The sequence below is a fragment of the Triticum aestivum genome, chromosome 7D (assembly GCF_018294505.1).
Source record: "Triticum aestivum cultivar Chinese Spring chromosome 7D, IWGSC CS RefSeq v2.1, whole genome shotgun sequence".
NCBI classification, from domain to species: Eukaryota; Viridiplantae; Streptophyta; class Magnoliopsida; order Poales; family Poaceae; genus Triticum; species Triticum aestivum.
This window is the reverse complement of record NC_057814.1, coordinates 146440714-146456344: the sequence shown is the minus strand read 5'-3', so window position 1 is coordinate 146456344 and position 15631 is coordinate 146440714.

Here is a 15631-nt window from a genome sequence, read left to right as displayed (position 1 = left end):
AATTGGGATTTTTCCTGCTGTCGATCGATATGGGAGGCGCTCGTTTGGGCCGCGAGCCTGCTATAGGGCCTGCCTTGCACTTATGTTATTGGCCTATCCAAATTGAAACATTTTTATTCATTTTTACATTGCCTGCTCATGCGTTGGGACGAACAAAACTAGCTTGGGCCAACCTGGATGACTCAAACTAGGTGCACACTTTCGAGCCACCCGAGGCGGCCGCCCATACCAGCCCCTATGGTGGCGTCGCCCCTTTTTGCGTGTAAGATAGGGGTAGTGAAAAATATTCCAGTGGCGCTTTTGATTTACCCACAGAATGGTTGAATTGCTTGTTTCTATGAACTGAGTTCGCCAATAATGTGAAGGATGCCACTCTTTTCATCCTATTGTAGATTTCTTAGATCTGGATATGCCAAAAGTAATCGCATGAAATATACAGTAAAAGCCAGTGTGATGTGTGTGGCTACAACTAGTCTAACTACATGTCCTCATATAACATATCAAGGGTGCACCATCTTACCAGATTAACCATTCGACTTACCAATGCAGTGTGGGAAGAAAGAAGTATTGAGACTGTGTATCCAAGCAATTGATGCCATGGACTCCTTCGTACAACCTTGTAAGCGAAAAAGAAGTTGCAGTGTGCCTGTACAAAGAAAGCGTAAGTTAAGTTACCTGCTTCTCGGAATTTTAGTTAACCACTTATTGCAAAATTGTTCAATTATGTTGCTTGGCTTAATTTAGTTTGCTACTGATTACATAATGGCACAACCTGCTAATCCTATTATAGACTGCACCTATCTATGTGTTTGATACTTACTGTTAAGAATTACCTGTTTGCCTGAACTTAAATAGCTACTTGTTTGTTTAACTGCTTTGCTGCTGCAACAACGGGTTACAATGATGTTAATAACTAATTTTCAACATCGAATTGAAACTCTTTAATTCCTTGTTTGTTTAACTGGTTTGTTGTTATAACTCCCAGTTGAGATGTTTTGCTAACTTCAACTTTTCTGAATCCAATCGGAACTTTAATGGAAAAACAGGTTAGCCCAAGATCAAAGAGCGAGGTCCCCATGGACATTGTATCATCCCACAGCAGTGGCACCGGCCCAATCGTGCATTATGAATTGCCAACTGCTGATGCTCTAGAGGCTAAACTAGTGGTAGAAAGAGATTCTGCTTCTGCACTTAGAGATGAAGTTGACATGTTGAGGAAGCAAACAACACAATCAGTAGCAGTACTCAAGACAACCATTAAATATTTGGTGGATTCCAAAACGAAGCAAGCTGAGACTGACCACATTGTTAAGGTCCTAAAGGAAAAAAGGAAATTAAATTCCCGTTTGGTAAATCATAGGTGAAATGTTCTTTCCATCGTTGAATAACCTTTGTGTTGTTTGTTCATGTAATCAATCAAACCATTTGTTTTAGAGATCATGTAATAATTGTTTTTTGTTTTTTGTTTTTTGGTTTGTAATTTTATTTGAGCACAAGTCTGTATTAACTGATAAGACTCGGAGACATTTCATTTTGATTGCTGTGCCAGACCTACAAATATGCCAATCGGGCTGAATGTGCATTCAGCAATAATAGTAGTATAGATGGACCATAAGTGGCACCCATCGGAAAGGGCCAAGATGCTGTAGTAGCTTGGCTAAAAAAAGGATGCTGTTGTAGCAAAGAAAAGTATAGCGGCCTGACTTATGTATGTTAGTTGATATTATTGATCCATATACTCTACAAGTGTTTATATGTCTGTTAGTTCTGTACATTCTTGGTTGATTCACTCGGTATTTGAATCTTGATACATCGCTTGTGTACATATCGAAATGGAAGTACACATTATGCTGCGTGTGACATTTGAGTTGGACATGAAGTGTTCCAAATATTTGAATTCACCTTAAACTGGATTCTAGCTTCTGAATTTGAGTATCGGCATTTGTAAACCATATTCATATATGACAGTGGAATACATCTTTGTCGCCCTTTTGAAGATATATAAAAACACATAGAATGATTTATAAAGATTCGTATAGGAATACAAAATGGATTCGAAGTTAGTTGCCAGGGTAAACGTGGATGCTTATTGTCCCAAAATTCGAAAGAAGCGGCAAAATGTCCACTCCCACGTCAGCTGCCCGAAGCCAAGTGTTTGGGACAAGGAAATTATTGTCTACCCATTACACGGACAATCCATCGACCTGATTTCCACTGCTCTAAATAGGGGTAGGATAGTAACTTCAATAAGACGTCACACGTCTGCCTCTGAGCCCATTCCGACACGGTGAGCGCCAAACATGGGCGGCCAAACACATTTGATTCAAGCTCGTCCGAAAGACCTCTGTTTCTCCCTCCATTTCCCTATTCATACACGGTGGGCTGCAAAACAAACTCGACTCGGCCAAAATCGATGTAGGCAAATATTTTCAATAGGGGCAGGTTTGTAACTTCACTCAGACATGACACAACCGCCCTACCTGTCAGCCCCGTTCATACACCGTGGGCGCCAACCACCCTCTCCTCGCCTGAAATCGCTCTGGGCAAATATTGGCGAGATGCGAGATTACCGTCGTATCCCCAACCGACGGGACGTCCAAATTTTAAACAGGGGCTAAGTTCGTAACTTTCCCAAATTTCAGAGAGGCGCGTCCCAAAAACATGGTTCCCTGTACCTCTCCCTCCATTTTCCCATTCATACACCGTCCGCGCTAGAACACCATCCCCACACCAGCATCCGTCCGCCACCCCATCCATCGCCGCCGTCCTCCACCACATCCATCGCCGCCGTCCTCCACCACATCCATCGCCACCGTCCTCCACCATGCCGGAGCGCCTACCAAGACCGCGTCGTCCACTGCTAGAGATGGATGTTTGTAGCGACCAGACCTCAAACAGTCTGATCTACCGTGCACCAGTGTCATCCCTGGATCAGTAATGCTGACACGCACAATACTTGGAGGATTTATAACAGAGTAGCAATCACACACTTATTACATCGAGTATCTCAAGAGAGAAATAAGTATGACAAATATGGCTTAAGGCCATCTAAAACGATAACAGCGGAAGAATTGGAAGATAAGTGAGTCCATCAACTCCAACGGCATCACTGAGTATAAGACCACGACCTAAGGCACCTTACACGTCGTCTGAAAAGTCTGCAACATGAAATGTTGCAGCCCGAAAACGGGCCAGCACATGGAATATGCTGGCAATGTAACACACAGAGAGTAATGAACAGAATAATGCTATACTACATGCATATATGGCTGGTAGAAGGCTCTATGGTTACAGTTTTGCGAAAAGCCAAATTTTCCCTACTGCAAAGGAATAAATTTTATTTAACTATCATGGTGGTTGTTAAACATTGAGAATGGTTGACAGCATTCTCAATCCCAATGAAGTATCATCATCAAAACCCAACAAAATTAATTAAAGTAACATGATGAGATTCACATGATAATCCAGATACTAGATACTCAAGGTGTCCATAACCGGGGACACGGCTAACCATGATTAGTTTATACACTCTGCAGAGGTTTGTGCACTTTTCCCCACAAGACTCGATCTCCTCCGTCAGATTTCTCGCACTACATGGTGTTTGAGAAACGGATGACCGAGACACAGTCTTTCAGAAGCGTTAGCACCTTACGATGGGTAGACAATACCACCTACATCCCCTACATCTGCTAGTCTACCACTGTAAGAGTTCACACGACCTACTCAACTATGCTAGAGCCCATAATAGCTTGTGGCTGCACACGGAAGTTTCTAGCATGAATAATCTCATGATCCCTTTGAGCCTGGGTGGCGGTCCAAAGAAAAAGAGGCAATCTTGGAATACCCAGGTACCTCAATCCACCCAGATGTGTGTTTTAGTTGCCACCTTAAGTTTAACCATTAATTAACAATCTCAAATCTGTCATGGTAACACTCAAACCCAATCCACGTCCACTAGCATAGCATAACGATATAAGCAGGGTTTGATAATAAACAGGGCAATAGGTACTACCTCATCTACTTCCCAGAACCCACAATTTAATTAGATCCTAATCATGCAATGTTTGAGGGTTGATCTAATGCAATAAAACTGGGTAGTAAAAGATGTATGATCAAAGTGTTACTTGCCTTGCTGGTGATCCGTGAAACCTAGAGATTCGAAGTAGCAAGCAGCGCACTCCAGGTACTCTATCGCAAACAAAGAAGCATATAATAAGCACTCAACTAATGCACAAGTAAATGTCAAATAAAAGATCTAACCAGAAAGTTCAACTTAAGAACTCCGGTTTGCAAAAAGAATCAAATAAAACGAAGCAACGAAAGTCAAACGGCGAAAGAAACAAGCTTCATTTACTAATCTGGATCTAGGTCAAATTTTACACTAGAAAAAACTTGTTTGAGTTGATTAAACGGAAAGAGAATTTCGAGATGAAACTCTAGGCGCTTGAATCGCCTGATTCCGATAAATGAGCGAAAAGTTAAACTAAAACGAAAAACAGATCGGAAATCGCGATCGGGAAAAATCGCGGAAAATCCGACGAAAAAGAAAACTGACGAACAGTTAATCGAACGGACGTTCGTTAACAGCAACTAAACGGTGAACACGTTCGTTAAAACGAACGGACGGGCGAACGTTCACTAACTAACTAAACCGAAAAAACTAAACCGATCTATAAAAAAAAAATAAACCTAGGGTTTCAAAATAAACCGAATCAGTTTTCCGGTGAAAACTGGCGCGGCGGCTACCTCGGTCCGGCGGGATTCCGGCGGGGTCGGGCGGGGCTCCGGCAGGCTTCGGGAGAGGGCGGCGAGGGGCGGGTGAGGCGGCGGGGTCGACGGGGCGTCGGGCGGCGGGGTTCGGCGTCGGGGCGGCGGCTTCCCGAGGCGGCGGCGTCGAGCTTCTCCGGCGGCTCGGTCGGGGCTTCGGGCGGTGGTGGCTCCGGTCGGGGTGGCGGGGAACGGGGCGGCGGCAGCGGTATATATAGGTGGGGGGGTGGCTTGGGGGAGGAGGCGACCTCGGGGAGGAGTCCCGGTCGGACTCGCATCCGGCGGCGGCGGCGTCCTCGCGGACTCCAGGTGGGAGACGGCGACGCGGGCATGGGCCGGCCTGGCTCAGCTGGGTCTCGGCCCAGTCGGGCGCGGGATCTCTCTCTTTTTTTTTAAATAATTCCGCCGAAACTAAAAAAAAATCCTAAAAAAATAAATAAAAATCTAAAAATGCCAGAATAAATTTTCACCGTCTAATTAAAATAATTAGAACGAGATGAACATTTTCTTGGCCGTAAAAATGCAGTTTTGAAAACGTGCAATTTTTCTAATGCAAATAAAATTGCAAATAAAAATCCGATAAAATCAAATATTTGATTTTAATATTTTTCCTCCAATATTTTAATTATTTTGGAGAAGTCATATTTTCTCCTCTCATATATTTTAATATGAAATATTTTTCAGAGTGAAAAATAATTAAAACCAAAAATCCTCGTTTCATTATTTGATAAGAATCAAATATGAAAACCGGGAAAATCCCCAACTCTCTCCGAGGGTCCTTGAGTTGCTTAGGATTTCGAGGATTTGCCAAAATGCAATAAAATATGATATGCAATGATGATCTAATGTATAACATTCCAAATTGAAAATTTGGGATGTTACAAACCTACCCCCTTAAGAGGAATCTCGCCCTCGAGATTCGGGTTGGCTAGAAAATAGGTGAGAGTGGTCCTTCCGTAGATCTTCCTCTCGCTCCCAAGTGGCTTCGTCCTCGGTATGGTGACTCCACTGAACTTTGCAAAACTTGATAACCTTGCTGCGGGTGACTCGGCTGGCATACTCAAGAATCTTAACTGGTTTCTCCTCATAGGTCAAGTCACTATCCAGCTGAATCGCTTCCAATGGCACAGTATCTCTCAGTGGTATCTCAGCCATCTTTGCGTGGCACTTCTTCAACTGGGAAACGTGAAATACATCATGAACTCCTGACAATCCTTCAGGCAATTCCAGCTTGTAAGCAACTTCTCCCATACGCTCCAAAACTTTGTATGGTCCTACAAAACGTGGCGCTAACTTTCCCTTAACTCCAAAGCGCTTAACTCCTCGAAGTGGTGATACTCGTAGGTAAACTCTGTCTCCAACTTCGTAAACTATCTCCTTGCGTTTAGAGTCCGCATAGCTCTTCTGCCTGGATTGGGCTACCTTGAGTCTATCGCGAATCAACTTCACCTTCCGTTCAGACTCTTTAATCAAATCTGGTCCAAACAACTGGCGGTCTCCAACTTCGTCCCATAACAATGGTGTTCTACACCTCCTTCCGTACAAAGTTTCGAAAGGGGCCATCTTCAAACTGGATGGATAACTGTTGTTGTAAGAAAACTCTGCATACGACAAATTGTCGTCCCAACTAGATCCATAATCTAGCGCACAAGCTCTTAGCATATCTTCCAAAATCTGATTGACTCTCTCGGTCTGTCCGTCTGTCTGTGGGTGAAAGGCTGTACTGAACTCTAGCCTGGTACCCAAAGTTTCATGTAACTGATTCCAAAACTTTGAAGTAAACTGGGTTCCTCTATCTGATACAATGGTCCTCGGAACTCCATGCAGACATACGATCCTGGTCATGTATATCTTTGCCAACTTAGCACTGCTGTAAGTGGTCTTCACTGGGATGAAATGAGCTACTTTCGTCAAACGATCGACTACAACCCATACCGAGTCATAGCCTGAACGAGTCCTTGGCAATCCAGTGATAAAATCCATTCCTAACTTGTCCCACTTCCATTCGGGTATCGGCAATGGCTGTAACAGTCCTGCTGGCTCCTGATGCTCTGCCTTCACTCTCTGACATACATCACAAACTGCTACATACTCCGCAATATCTTTCCTCATTCCGGTCCACCAGAAAGTATCCTTCAAATCCAAATATATCTTGGTATTTCCTGGGTGAATCGAATACAGTGAATCATGGGCCTCTTGTAGAATCAACTTCCAAATCTCGGGGTCGTTAGGCACATAAACGCGGTCCTCAAACCATAAGGTATCGTGCTCGTCCTCACGAAATCCCTTGGCCTTTCCTTTGCTCATGTTCTCCTTTATCTTGGCAATCTCCTTGTCAGTCTTCTGAGCTTCCCTGATCTTATCCATCAGAGTAGACTGAATTTCTAATGCTGCTACATAGCCTCTCAGAACTATCTCCAAACATAGCTCGCGAAGATCCTCGGCTAATACTTTCGGTAACTCTCTGGTCATGAGTGTGTTGACATGGCTCTTGCGGCTCAACTTGTCTGCTACTACGTTAGCCTTTCCGGGGTGATAATGCAAAATTGACTTACTAGCGCACTTAATGTTCCCTCCATACTTCGATAACCAATCCATGCCTAATATCACATCCAATCCTTGCGATTCCAGTACTATTAGGTCCGAGGGAAACACGTAGTTACCAATCCTTAATGGTAACCAATCACACCATAAACTAGCCATATACTCTGCTCCTGGCGAGGTTACTAACATGGGTGACCTAAGGGCTTGGGTTGGCAGTTTATACTTATCCACAAATCCCCTTGATATGTATGGATGCGATGCACCAGTATCAAAAAGAACGAGTGCAGTAAATGACTTAACCAAAAACTTACCTATTACTGCATCTGGCTGAGTTTCAACCTCCTCCACGCTAACATGGTTCACATGTCCTTTGTTGAAAGGGTTCGTCTTCTTCCCAGAGCTTCCATTGCCATTTCCATTTTTAGCTTCGGGACATTCATTAGCATAATGCCCAGTCTTCTGGCACTTGAAACAAGTGACTTGGCTCAGATCTCTCTTGGCTGGGGTTGATGGGTTGGTACGGTTCTGGCCGTTGCTTCCTCCATTCCCGTTACCATTCTTGGGTCCACTATGGTTGTGCGAACCTCCTGCTCCATGGGTATGCTGAAAAGGTCCTCCCGAATTTGGGGTAAAACGTGACTTCTGATGAGCTCCAGAATTGTACTTCCCTTGTCCATACTTCCTCTTGCGGCTTTCAATCAGCTGCTGCTTCCCTTCAATCATGAGAGCTCTATCTACCAACTCCTGGTAGTTGTTGAAGGTTGCTACCATCAACTGCATGCTCAGCTCATCATTCAGTCCTTCCAGAAACTTCTCCTGCTTGGCTGCATCTGTAGCAACGTCATCTGGAGCATAACGTGCTAACTTACTAAAGTCCTCCACATACTGGCCTACGGTGCGTCCTCCTTGGCGTAGGTTGCGAAACTCACGCTTCTTTATAGTCATAGCTCCTGCTGAAACATGGGCAGTACGGAAAGCTTGCTGAAACTGGTCCCATGTGACAGTGTCAATAGGGTGTGTGGCTGTGTAATTCTCCCACCATGATGCTGCGGGTCCATCAAGCTGATGTGCGGCAAAACGCACTCTCTCTGCATCTGTGCATCCTGCAGTGGTCAACTCCCTTCCAACTTTGCGGAGCCAATCATCTGCAACAATCAGCTCGGTGCTGCTGGAAAACACCGGCGGATTCAGTCTCAAGAAACGGGTTAAGTGATCAACAGGGGGTGGTGGTGGGTTGTTGTTGTTGTTATTGTTGTTGCCTTGGTTCTGTACTAACACTTGCATCAGGGCATTCTGCTGCTGAATCAACTGAGTGATCTTCGGTGGGAAAACAAATCCGGTGTCGCGTCTCGGAGGCATCTGATAGGTTTAGAAAAGATGAGAATTTAGAATAGAATGAGGTCTAGAGAGAAAACACTACCCATATGCTCATGAGACAAACACAATCAATATCACTCAATCAATTCAAACAAGGCATACAATCGATCTAACTATCGTTACAAAGTGCTCGGACTATACGATATACATGGGGGAATACTACTACTGATTATGGTGGTCTACTAGAAATTTTGTTCGTCGAAGACTCCATGATATCTGCTCCAGCTTCATCAATAAAATCATCTTCACTGGGGTCCGAGTCGGTGTCATCGATGATGATGTAGTTATCCGGGCAAGCGCAATCATCATCTTCTCCTCCTGGTGCTGGGTCTCCCATGAATACTCCGATCTTCTTTATCAGGTCGTCATTCTTCTCCACCAGTGCGATGATTTCCTCCATATAATCCTCGCGTGTAGCCTTGAGTTCTTCCTCCAACTCCATGATCTTGGTCAATGCCTTCTTCAGATCTATCATGTCTGCGCACATCTGGTTCTCCTGGCGACGGATGTGTTGGTTTTGCTCCTGGATGAAAGCTGCAATTGATCCATCCTTCTTGGTGCTGATCATCTCCCATTTCTCATCTCGGCGTCCACAAATCTGATAAATAGTATCCTTAAGCTCCCTGTGGTAGACTTCTCCAATGCGTCCCATAGTGATGTGGGCTGCCATGCTCTTCCCTAAACTCCAGGTTGGTGCATCAAAGGAAAACTCTATAGGCTCAGTGACTGGCGTAAACGTCCTTCCTGGAACTTGAACTTGAATCTTCCAGCGCTCCTCTTCTGGTAGTGTGGCGTTGTAGGTCCCGGTGAAGCTTGGTATTCCGATGTTCAGGTACTTAGTGACTTCCTTCAAGTGTCGTCCAAAAGGTGTATCTTCATCCGGTTGCATGAACTTGTTCCTTGCATCCGCCATTCCTAAAAGAGTAGAAAATGGAGAGGAGTTAGAAATGAGAAGAGAGTAGTGTTCTAGGGTTTAAGCTTAGTGGTTGTGTCCTACAGTCAGCGTGTCCTCTGATACCACCTTGTAGCGACCAGACCCCAACCGACGAGACGTCCAAATTTTAAACGGGGGCTAAGTTCGTAACTTTCCCAAATTTTAGACAGGCGCGTCCCAAAAACATGGTTCCCCGTACCTCTCCCTCCATTTTCCCATTCATACACCGTCCGCGCTAGAACACCATCCCCACACCAGCATCCGTCCGCCACCCCATCCATCGCCGCCGTCCTCCACCACATCCATCGCCGCCGTCCTCCACCACATCCATCGCCACCGTCCTCCACCATGCCGGAGCGCCTACCAAGACCGCGTCACCACTGTTAGAGATGGACGTTTGTAGCGACCAGACCTCAAACAGTCTGATCTACCGTGCACCAGTGTCATCCCTGGATCAGTAATGCTGACACGCACAGTACTTGGAGGATTTATAACAGAGTAGCAATCACACACTTATTACATCGAGTATCTCAAGAGAGAAATAAGTATGACAAATATGGCTTAAGGCCATCTAAAACGATAACAACGGAAGACTTGGAAGATAAGTGAGTCCATCAACTCCAACGGCATCACTGAGTATAAGACCACGACCTAAGGCACCTTACTCGTCGTCAGAAAAGTCTGCAACATGAAACGTTGCAGCCCGAAAACGGGCCAGCACATGTAATATGCTGGCAATGTAACACATAGAGAGTAATGAACAGAATAATGCTATACTACATGCATATATGGCTGGTAGAAGGCTCTATGGTTACAGTTTTGCGAAAAGCCAATTTTTCCCTACTGCAAATGAATAAATTTTATTTAACTATCATGGTGGTTGTTAAACATTGAGAATGGTTGACAGCATTCTCAATCCCAATTAAGTATCTTCATCAAAACCCAACAAAATTCATTAAAGTAACATGATGAGATTCACTTGATAATCCAGATACTAGATACTCAAGGTGTCCATAACCGGGGACACGGTTAACCATGATTAGTTCATACACTCTACAGAGGTTTGTGCACTTTTCCCCACAAGAATCGATCTCCTCCATTAGATTTCTCGCACTACATGGTGTTTGAGAAACGGATGACCGAGACATAGTCTTTCAAAAGCGTTAGCACCTTACGATGGGTAGACACTACCACCTACATCCCCTACATCTGCTAATCTACCACTGTAAGAGTTCACACGACCTACTCAACTATGCTAGAGCCCATAATAGCTTGTGGCTGCACACGGAAGTTTCTAGCATGAATAATCTCATGATCCCTTTGAGCCTGGGTGGCGGTCCAAAGAAAAACAGGCAATCCTGGAATACCCAGGTACCTCAATCCACCTAGATGTGTGTTTTAGTTGCCACCTTAAGTTTAACCATTAATTAACAATATCACATCTGTCATGGTAACACTCAAACCCAATCCACGTCTACTAGCATAGCATAACGAGATAAGAAAACGTAGAAGTAACTCCCAAGGGTTTGATAATAAACAGGGCAATAGGAACTACCTCATCTACTTCCCAGAACCCACAATTTAATTAGATCCTAATCATGCAATGTTTGAGGGTTGATCTAATGCAATAAAACTGGGTAGTAAAAGAAGTATGATCAAAGTGTTACTTGCCTTGCTGATGATCCGTGAAACCTAGAGATTCGAAGTAGCAAGCGGCGCACTCCGGGTACTCTATCGCAAACAAACAAGCATACAGTAAGCACTCAACTAATGCACAAGTAAAACTCAAATAAAAGATCTAACCAGAAAGTTCAACTTAAGAACTCCGATTTGCAAAAAGAATCAAATCAAACGAAGCAACGAAAGTCAAACGGCGAAAGAAACAAGCTTCGTTTACTAATCTGGATCTAGGTCAACTTTTACAGTAGCAAAAACTTGTTTGAGTTGCTTAAACAGAAAGAGAATTTCGAGACGAAACTCTAGGCGCTTGAATCGCCTGATTCCGATAAACAAGCGAAAAGTTAAACTAAAACGAAAAACAGATCGGAAATCGCGATCGGGAAAAATCGCGGAAAATCCGACGAAAAAGAAAACTGATGAACAGTTAATCGAACGGACGTTCGTTAACAGCAACTAAACGATGAACACGTTCATTAAAATGAAGGGACCGGCGAACGTTCACTAACTAACTAAACCGAAAAAATAAACCAATCTATAAAAAAATAAACCTAGGGTTTCAAAATAAACCAAATCGGTTTTCCGGCGAAAACCGGCGTGGCGGTTACCTCGGTCCGGCGGGGTCGGGCGGGGCTCCGGCGGGCTTCGGGAGAGGGCGGCGAGGGGTGGGTGAGGCGGCGGGGTCGACGGGGCGTCGGGCAGCGGGGTTCAGCGTCGGGGCCGCGGCTTCCCGCGGCGGCGGCGTCGAGCTTCTCCGGCGGCTCGGTCGGGGTTTCGGGCGGCGGCGGCTCCGGTCGGGGTGGCGGGGAATGGGGTGGCGGCGGCGGTATATATAGGTGGGGGTGGCTTGGGGGAGGGGGCGACCTCGGGGAGGAGTCCCGGTCGGACTCGCATCCGGCGGCGGCGGCGTCCTCGCGGACTCCAGGTGGGAGACGGCGACGCGGGCATGGGCCGGCCTGGCTCGGCTGGGCATCGGTCCAGTCGGGCGCGGGATCTCTCTTTTTTTTAAATATTTCTGCCGAAACCTAAGAAAATCCTAAAAAAATAAATAAAAATCTAAAAATGCCAGAATAAATTTTCACCGTCTAATTAAAATAATTAGAACGAGATGAACATTTTCTTGGCCCTAAAAATGCAGTTTTGAAAACGTGCAATTTTCTAATGCAAATAAAATTGCAAATAAAAATCCGATAAAATCAAATATTTGATTTTAATAGTTTTCCTCCAATATTTCAATTATTTTGGAGAAGTCATATTTTCTCCCCTCATATATTTTAATATGAAATATTTTTCGGAGTGAAAAATAATGAAAACCAAAAATCCTCTTTTCATTATTTGATAAAAATCAAATATGAAAACCGGGAAAATTCCCAACTCTCTCCGAGGGTCCTTGAGTTTCTTAGGATTTTGAGGAGTTGCCAAAATGCAATAAAATATGCTATGCAATGATGATCTAATGTATAACATTCCAAATTGAAAATTTGGGATGTTACAACGTTTCTCTTCCACGGCGACGGACCAAGAGCCTTGCATCACGTCCTCTCGCTTCATCGGTGCTGTCGTCTTCTTTGTCGGGGCCGCTCACACGACCTTCTCTTCCACCGCAACGGGACTTATCCCCCGATGCACCCATCTACCGTCGCAGATCTGCTTCAACGCCGCCGACAGCCATCGCACCCCTGATGCCTACATGGCGCCGCAAGAGAGGTGGTACTTCATATCTCCTCAACCTTTTGATCTCAACCAGATAATAGATCTTAACTTGGTTACTCTACTTTCTTTTCGGCTCTTAGAATTTAGTTCTTAGTTCGAAGCAAACAATGGCAGCTAAATATCATTTCTCCGGTTTCCCCCTTTTATGATCACTATACGATCAGAATATGTGCTTCGTGTCATAATAGCACTGCTCGACCCATCAAGTTAAACAAGCTTAGTTGTTCAAATACGAATATGATATTATTAAAATAGATTCGTTTAATTGGTCAGCTAAATGTTCCTAAATTAGTTTCGAAAATGCATGTTCGCCGCTCGGGTGTGTATCTCTACAGGGTGCCCCCGGTGGGCCGGCCCACCCTAGGATTTTGGGTCGTCCCAGGCCCCGATTCCCCTCTGTTCTGCTACGCGCTTCCGATCTCTACTCGCCCCCAGCTGCCTGCCTCGTCGGTGACTTGCCGTCCCCAGACGGCATGACTCTAGGAGGAGACGCCAGACTAACAGGAGGTCAGGAGCCGCTCGCCCAAAAGCGTCACCGCTGCCCGGGCGCGCCGCCGTGCCTACCTTCCCAGTCCGTTCAGGGCTCAGGCGTGCAGCACCCACTAAGCCAACCCAATTTATCCTGAGATAAGTCCTCAACACTCAGCAACCACTCCTCATCACCCATTTTCTAATTGATTCATTACTCATTAGGCAGGACTGTCATTAGGGTTTGTTGTGTGCTCAGTGCTACCTACACTTAATGGTTCAGATGTATTTCAGTAATCTTTAGTACCTGTAAAGTTCACAGGGTTTTCAAAATTCCGGCCCTAGGAACAGACACTAGTCATTTTGGATTGTTGGTCATAGCGACATTGACCCAGATTACTACTGCAAGCCAGGTTTGTTGAAAATTTTACTTGTCTCTCTTACTCATTCGATATAATATCCAATTATTCACATCGATTAGTTGCAAACAATAATTTCTAAACAAACTTCTTGATTCAGATTTTGGACGGTCTCTTACTGCAGTTACAATTCTGCATACTTGTCCTAGTGAGCTCACAAGTAAATGATTGATTCACTACATCTATGCTTGCCTTGTCATATTTGTTGTTAATATTCTTTTAGGGTGGACCACCCTGTTTCTAAATACTGCAACCGTAGACATGAGTGAATAGTATTTCTCTATGTGATCTCTTCCATCATGTGTGGGCAACGAACACTGCATTGTATAGAAAGAAAGTATCATTTCCAGCTTTTACATAGGCTTCTATCTTTTACAGGGAATACAATCTGCCTACTTGCTTTGTGTCGCACTACCAACACTCCACCCTTGAAGCTAAACATTATGTGTGTGGTCTGGTCAGCACGGTTGGGGGGGTGAACTTTGCATATGCAGGGGTTTATAGGGAGACACTCTTCGAGTTGAATCCGTAATGCATTCCATAGATAATCTGACTACTTTTTATGTTTTCATGAATCTCAGATTCCGAACAGCATCATAATGATTATGAGCTTGCACGCATGAAAAGAATAAAGCAGAACAATGCCATGGCTGTCAAACTTGGCATTAAGGGACTGAAATCAAGTCTAGATGCAATGCAATGAAAATGCTCTCCACCTACAGATTCATGCTCAGAATATGATCCTAACAGGGATTCTGAGCTAGAGGGAGACCTAAGTCAATGTAGCTCCCTAGTGGAGGAGTCAGAGGAAGATGCCCTATCTTATTCACCCATCAAGGTGCTTGCTCTAACTTTCCAAGGTTATATTTGTCGCACATATCTTGCAACGGATGCTTTGCATTGCTTCTACTTTGTTGAACTGCCATTAGCTTAGTTTACACATCGTGTATGTGAATACGGCCTGCCTATCCATTTTCAGTACATATTCCACCTGTCATCATACCATATTTATCCATTCAAATGATGCTCTTGTGTATCAGACGTTCAAAAGGAAGAGGGCGATTGCTGATCATGGAGGAGCACAAGCAAAGTATTTGGAAAAGGTAGTGGCACCTGATAAATCAAATAGCCCATTAGGTGTAGTTGCAATATCACCTGACCCACAAAACACCCCAACTCTAGCAGACTCTAGCCCTACTACACTGGTCATTTCTGATGCTCCAAAGCAGACCCCAACTGCAGCAAACATTATGATTATGCCAGTTGACATAGCACCAGCTCTACGACGCAAAACCCCCATTCCAGCAAAGAGTACACGAAATCCAGTTGCCAAATCCCTTTTCGAACTAGAGAGAGCCCTAATTGCAGCAAATAGGACCCCTCTTCCATTTCTTCCCAGTTTAGAAGACAAAGCTTATATTGTTGTTAGGAACTTTGTGCGCATCTTTCCTTCATGGAAAGATTATACCGCAGACACAGAACAATTTCCAGTCTTCCTCTGCAACTTACGCGTAAGTAATGTACTAATGTTATTTATGGTCATTACTGCGTATGTTTCTGCTGACAGAAGACACAAGATTTCATTCTTTTAAATAGGGGAGGACCAAATTGGATTGTGAAGATGAGCAAGGGTTGGTTGCGCTTTTCAAGCACTCGTTGATGAAGTATCGTTCCTACCTGAGGCAAGCGCACTTCGATGGCAAGCCTCTAACGAAATTTCTGAAAAGTCTCC